This window comes from Rhinoderma darwinii, chromosome 3 (assembly GCF_050947455.1).
Source record: "Rhinoderma darwinii isolate aRhiDar2 chromosome 3, aRhiDar2.hap1, whole genome shotgun sequence".
In the NCBI taxonomy this organism is placed as follows: Eukaryota; Metazoa; Chordata; class Amphibia; order Anura; family Rhinodermatidae; genus Rhinoderma; species Rhinoderma darwinii.
The window spans coordinates 411,333,178-411,339,441 of NC_134689.1; the positions used below are offsets into that span (position 1 = coordinate 411,333,178).

At 41.2% G+C, this 6,264-nt stretch overlaps 1 non-coding gene across 1 annotated transcript; it reads left to right on the top strand.

The window, feature by feature from the left end:
• Positions 1–3,315: 3,315 nt before the first annotated feature.
• On the top strand, positions 3,316–3,386 carry TRNAG-GCC (transfer RNA glycine (anticodon GCC)). Its single transcript has one exon. It is a non-coding gene; the product is annotated as a tRNA-Gly (tRNA).
• Positions 3,387–6,264: the final 2,878 nt, after the last annotated feature.

Consider the following 6,264-nt stretch of genomic DNA (forward strand, 5'->3'; position numbering starts at 1 on the left):
GTGGCTTTGAGGGCCCTATATATTAGAAACCCCCTATAAATCACCCAATTTTTAAAACTGCACCCCTCAAAGTATTCAATACAGCATTTAGAAAGTTTCTTAACCCTTTAGGCATTTCACAGGAATTAGTGTGGAGGTGAAATTTACAAATGTAATTTTTTTTCCAGAAAATTTGTTTTAATCCATTTTATTCTGTAACACAGAAGATTTTACCAGAGAAACACAACTCAATATTTATTGCCCAGATGATGCAGTTTTTTTTAGAAATGTCCCACATGTGGCCCTAGTGTCCTAATGGACTGAAACACAGGCCTCAGAAGCAAAGGAGCACCTAGTGGATTTTGGGGGCTCCTTTTTATTAGAATATATTTTAGGCACCATGTCAGCTTTGAAGAGGAGTTGTGGGGCCAATGTAGTGGAAACGCTCCCAAAAAGACACAATTTGGCAAACTACATCCCTCAAGGAACTTATGAAGGGGTATAGTGCATTTTAACCCCACAGGTTTTTTGCTGAATTTAGTGGAATTAGGCCGTGAAAATGAAAATCTACATTTTTTCCAAAAAAACTTAGAAATTTTCAATGTCTACAAGGAATAAAAGAGAAAAAGCACCCCAACACATGAAAATCAATTTCTCCCGATTAGGGCATGACCACACGTGGCGGATTTCCTCCGCAACTGTCCGCATCAATGCCGCACAGAATCTGCGTTGCAGATTCTGCTGCGGATCTGCACAAAATGTGCTGTACATTGATGCGGACTAGCTGCTGCGGACTGCGGTAAAAGTGCTTCCCTTCTCCCTATCAGTGCAGGATAGAGAGAAGGGACAGCACTTTCCCTAGTGAAAGTAAAAGAAATTCATACTTACCGGCCGTTGTCTTGGTGACGCGTCCCTCTTTCGGCATCCAGCCCGACCTCCCTGGATGACGCGCCAGTCCATGTGACCGCTGCAGCCTGTGCTTGGCCTGTGATTGGCTGCAGCCGTCACTTAGACTGAAACGTCATCCTGGGAGGCCGGACTGGAGACAGACGCAGGGAGTTCTCGGTAAGTATGAACTTATATATTTGTTAACAGATACATGTATATTGAGATCGGTAGTCACTGTCCCGAGTGCAGAAACAGTTACTGCCGATCGCTTAACTCTTTCAGCACCCTGGACAGTGACTATTTACTGACGTCTCCTAGCAACGCTCCCGTCATTACGGGAGCCCCATTGACTTCCTCAGTCTGGCTGTAGACCTAGAAATACATAGGTCCAGCCAGAATGAAGAAATGTCATGGTAGTAAAACCAATACGCTCCGCAGCACACATAAGATCTGCGGACTTCATTGCGGAATTTTGACTCTCCATTGAAGTCAATGGAGAAATTCCGCCATGAGTCCGCCACTGCTCCGCAACAGACAGAGCATGCTGCGGACACCAAATTCCGCTCCGCAGCCTATGCTCCGCAGCGGAATTTTACGCCTCGTCTAAACGAACACTGCTAAATTAAAGTGTAAGTCAATGGACAAACGGCACCGCTGCGGATTAACGCTGCGGAGTGTCCGCAGCGGAATTTAAGTGAAATTCCGCCACGTGTGAACCCAGCCTTACGGCAATACCCCATATGAGGTAATAAACTGGTAATAAGCTCATGTTTTGCTGGAATGGTTTTCGGATGCCATGTCGAATTTACCAAGCCCCTGAGGGACCAAAACAGTGGAAACCCCCCTAATATGACCCCATTTGAAAAACTACACCGCTTGAGTAATTTATAGAGGTGTATAGTGAGCATTTTGACCCCACAGGTTTTTTGCTGAATTTAGTGGAATTAGGCAGTGAAAATGAAAATCTATGTTTTTCCTAATAAAATTTATTTTTCGCTCAGATTTTACCATTTTCACAATAGATAAAGGAGAAAAAGAACCCCAACATTTGTAAAGCAATACCCCATATGTGGTGATAAACTGCTGTTTGGACCCACGGCAGGGCTTAGAAGGGAAGGAGCGCAATTTGGCTTTTGGAGCTCAAATTTTGCTGGATTTGTTTTTCGGGTGCCATGCTGCATTTGCAAAGCCCCCAGGGGACCAAAACAGTAGAACCCCCCCAAAAAATTACCCCATTTGAGAAACTACACCCTCAAAGAATTCATCTAGGTGTATAGATTTATTGACATTATGCTTATTTTTATTGTTTGATTTTATGTTGTTTAGAAAAATTATTTTATAATCTTGGAATGTCCCTTTCACTGGATTTGTATCTGTGACTCCACTGCTGAGTCTAGCGCGTGTTTTAGTGCAGACTAGGCAGAGTTAAATAGCGAAACATAATTAAAGAGGCTTTGTCACCAGATTATAAAATCCCTATATCCTATTGCATGTGATCGGCGCTGCAATGTAGATAACAGCAAAGTTTTTTATTTATTTTTAAAACGATAATTTTTGCCCAAGTTATGAGCAATTTTATATTTATGCAATTGAGCTTTTCAATGGACAACTGGGCATGTTTTCTCGTTTTACCAACTGGGCGTGTATTGTGTTTTTACCAACTGGGCATTGTGAATAGAAGTGTATGACGCTGACAAATCAGCATCATCCACTTCTCATCGTTCCCACCCAGCTTCTTTCACTGCAGACACACAGCGTGACGTCACCCACAGGTCCTTCAACCTTGGCGTCGGACGAGAGAAGACACATCGGCTACAGGCGTCAGAGGGTACAGTTGAATCTGCAGCAGCATCACCGTGTCCAGGTAAGCATAGTAAACTCCCTAGAGACGAGCATATTACCCTCCCGGACGCCTCGAGCCGATGTATCTTCTCTGTCCGAACGCCAAGGTTGAAGGACCTGTGGGTGACGTCACGCTGTGTGTCTGCAGTGAAAGAAGCTGGGTGGGAACGATGAGAAGTGTATGACGCTGATTTGTCCAGTTGGTAAAACGAGAAAACACGCCCAGTTGTCCATTGAAAAGCTAATTTGCATAAATATAAAATTGCTCATAACTTGGGCTAAAATGATCGTTTTAAAAAAACAAAACAACTTTGCTGTTATCTACATTGCAGCGCCGATCATATTCAATAGGAGATAGGGATTTGATAATCTGGTGACAGAGCCTCTTTAATTGCTCATTGGAACAAATAATTATATCAAAGAGAAGAAATGACCCTGAAGATAAGTGACAACCAATTGTGGGCTACACGTTACCAGCATTGCAGGTGCAACACATATGACCCATAAACTACCTTCATAAACTTCCATAGAATCCTTGGAGCTCATGATGATGGTTTACATCTCTGAAGAAAAAAAGATAATTTTTGCATCACATTGCACATGTGAGCATTGGTGGTTCAGTGGTAGAATTCTCGCCTGCCACGCGGGAGGCCCGGGTTCGATTCCCGGCCAATGCAGCATACATTTTTTATATTCCTTTTATAGAAAAATAATAGTGAGCGTAATTATTTCAATGACAATTGTTTTATATTATTTTTAATATGATTCCAGAATAAATGACACAGTAAAGTCAGTAAATGTATAATGCTGTGTGTACACCATATATAAAGGAATTCAGAGTTCTGCCACATCATCATTTTCCTAGGCCGTTTTCCACAGGAAAAAAGAGTCTACAATGATTCATGACTTTACAAGCTTCATTAATTTCACCGCTGTAATGTGAATATTTTCCATAAATCTATGGAAAACATTGAATGTATCACAAAGTCCTTGAAATGTAAAAGCAAAAAATAAATGCATAAATAATATCAATAAAATACAAATGATAGAATACAGTACTGTATACTATATGAGGCAACACTTTCCTGGATTACTGTAAATTTTTGATTAGCAGGGCCGGATTCAGGTTAGTGGAGGCCTCTGCACAAAAATATAAGGTGGGAGCCCCAATCACACCTCTGGTACCTGAACCTCATCTTACCACATATATGGCCTTCTCCACTGAAGTCTATGGGAGCTATAGAGAGCTGAGAAAGTAATCCCCTTCAACTATACCTGCCAACTCTCCCGTAATGTCCCGAGACTTCTGGAAAAAGGGATAATTCACCAGACTCAGAAGAGCCAGCAAATCCCCTGGGTGCCCCACATATTCACCTCTACCTATTTGTGTGCTTACCTCCCCTCCCAGGCGCCGTCACAATAATCATAATGTAAGGTCTTGTCTGGGGTCTGTAAACAGGGGGTCTGTCAAACAGGGAGGACAGGTCTGGGTTCTGTAAAGAGACGGTCTATTCTAGTGTTTGTAAACAGGGGGGGTCTTTATAAAGTGGTCTCGGGTGTGCATACAGGAGGGTTATGGTTTATGGTCGGTATATAAGGGGTCTGGTCTTTGTATAAAGGGCTGGGGTCTTTGTCTACCAACAAACCAACTGTCCGCTCTTCCAGTCTACCCTCAACATTGCTGTTACACACCTCTTCATGCTCGTCCCGTTTACAGAAATTACTATTCATGTCATTTATGCAAGTCCCTATTTTGACCATGAAAGTGGCTGTAAAAAATAATCTCCAGCCACTGCTAAAGTGGCATCTGTCTTCTCTATGGGATACACTATGGGACCTTACTCTGCGACACCTCTGGGGACCAGTTAGTAGAACATCAAAGCATCTGTAAAAGTGTCAGAGGTAGCAAAAGGTCGGAGGATAATTTTGGCACAATGGTTGTACCTCTTCCCGGACACACTTCTCATTGTAATAAAAAGGGGACAGTAGTTTAGTAATTGTCATGTCCATGTCAACTTCACACTCTTCTCCGGGAAATGCTATTTTCCATGGTTCACAGGGACCAAGAAGTCAAAAGACCATAGATGTATTTTATGGGCTTAGATAGATGATAGATAGATAGATAGATAGATAGATAGATAGATAGATAGATAGATAGATAGATAGATAGATAGATAGATAGATACATCGATATGAGATAGATATGAGATAGATAGTTAGATAGATAGATAGATAGATAGATAGATAGATAGATAGATAGATAGATAGATAGATAGATATGAGATAGATAGATAGATAGATAGATAGATAGATAGATAGATAGATAGATAGATAGATAGATAGATAGATAGATAGATAGATAGATAGATAGATAGATAGATATGGGATAGATAGATCGATATGAGATAGATAGATAGATAGATAGTTCAATATGAAATAGATAGATAGATAGATAGATAGATAGATAGATAGATAGATAGATAGATAGATAGATAGATAGATAGATAGATAGATAGATAGATAGATAGATAGATAGATAGATAGATAGATGTGAGATTAGATAGATAGATAGATAAACAGGTTTTCTAATCCACTGAGGAGCTTTGTACAGCTGTCCACGTAACCTTGGATGTATGTAAGTCCCTGCACGCAGTCCCAGGTAGTTCACCCCTGGTTTGGAGAGCTCATTATCTCCACCCAGGATTATGTTCATAGTAGAGATCATTCTAGACACATTTAATAATAAATTATTTTGATAATTGTAATTAAGGATACAATGAGAAAATAAGTGACCAAACTAAAAGGCCCCCCTTGAGTAGCACACAGATGATGGATTTTTGTAGTGGACCCTCAAATGAAGCTGCCAGTGGGTTCAATTAAAGTCTACTGGTACATCTCATATTTGGTGATGTCTCCTCGCTAGATGAGGTGATTTTGGAAGTCACAACCTGGTGTCCTAAAAACTCTTTATCAGCTTGTGGTTGAAATGCTCATTATGTGCCCCTTTATAATCAAATCATTGCCCAACAAGCAATTAAAGGGGTTGTCTCATCAGAGACTACCCCTTTTATGATGTCCAGATGTCCTAATAGGGCATATGTCATGAGACAACCCCTTTAAATTCAGCTGTGTATGGCCACCCTTAGCATATCAATCAGAAATTAAAGTACACTATCTATTGCCATTTACATTGTGTTATTTGTGGTGCATTTTGGACATTCGGAACTTGTAGACGGAGCTGGAGGGACAAGCGTGTGAAATCTTATTTGGGGCCAGATTTGTGCTGATGTCATCTTGTAGCCTGGCCTTTTGCTCCTCTCAAACTCAGTAGAGGAATGGGAAGGTGTCAGCAGAATGGAGAGGCGAGAAGAGGATAATTCACCTTATTGGTATCACACACACTTCTGACACATAACACATCGGAGCCTCCATGGCACATTCCACACCTCGTGCCTCATCCTCAGCTTCCTCGACATGGATCATTACACTTTCTCTACGTTTTTTCTGACGCCATGTACGTGAAAGGTGCAAAGTAAATCTAAGATGTGGTCTATG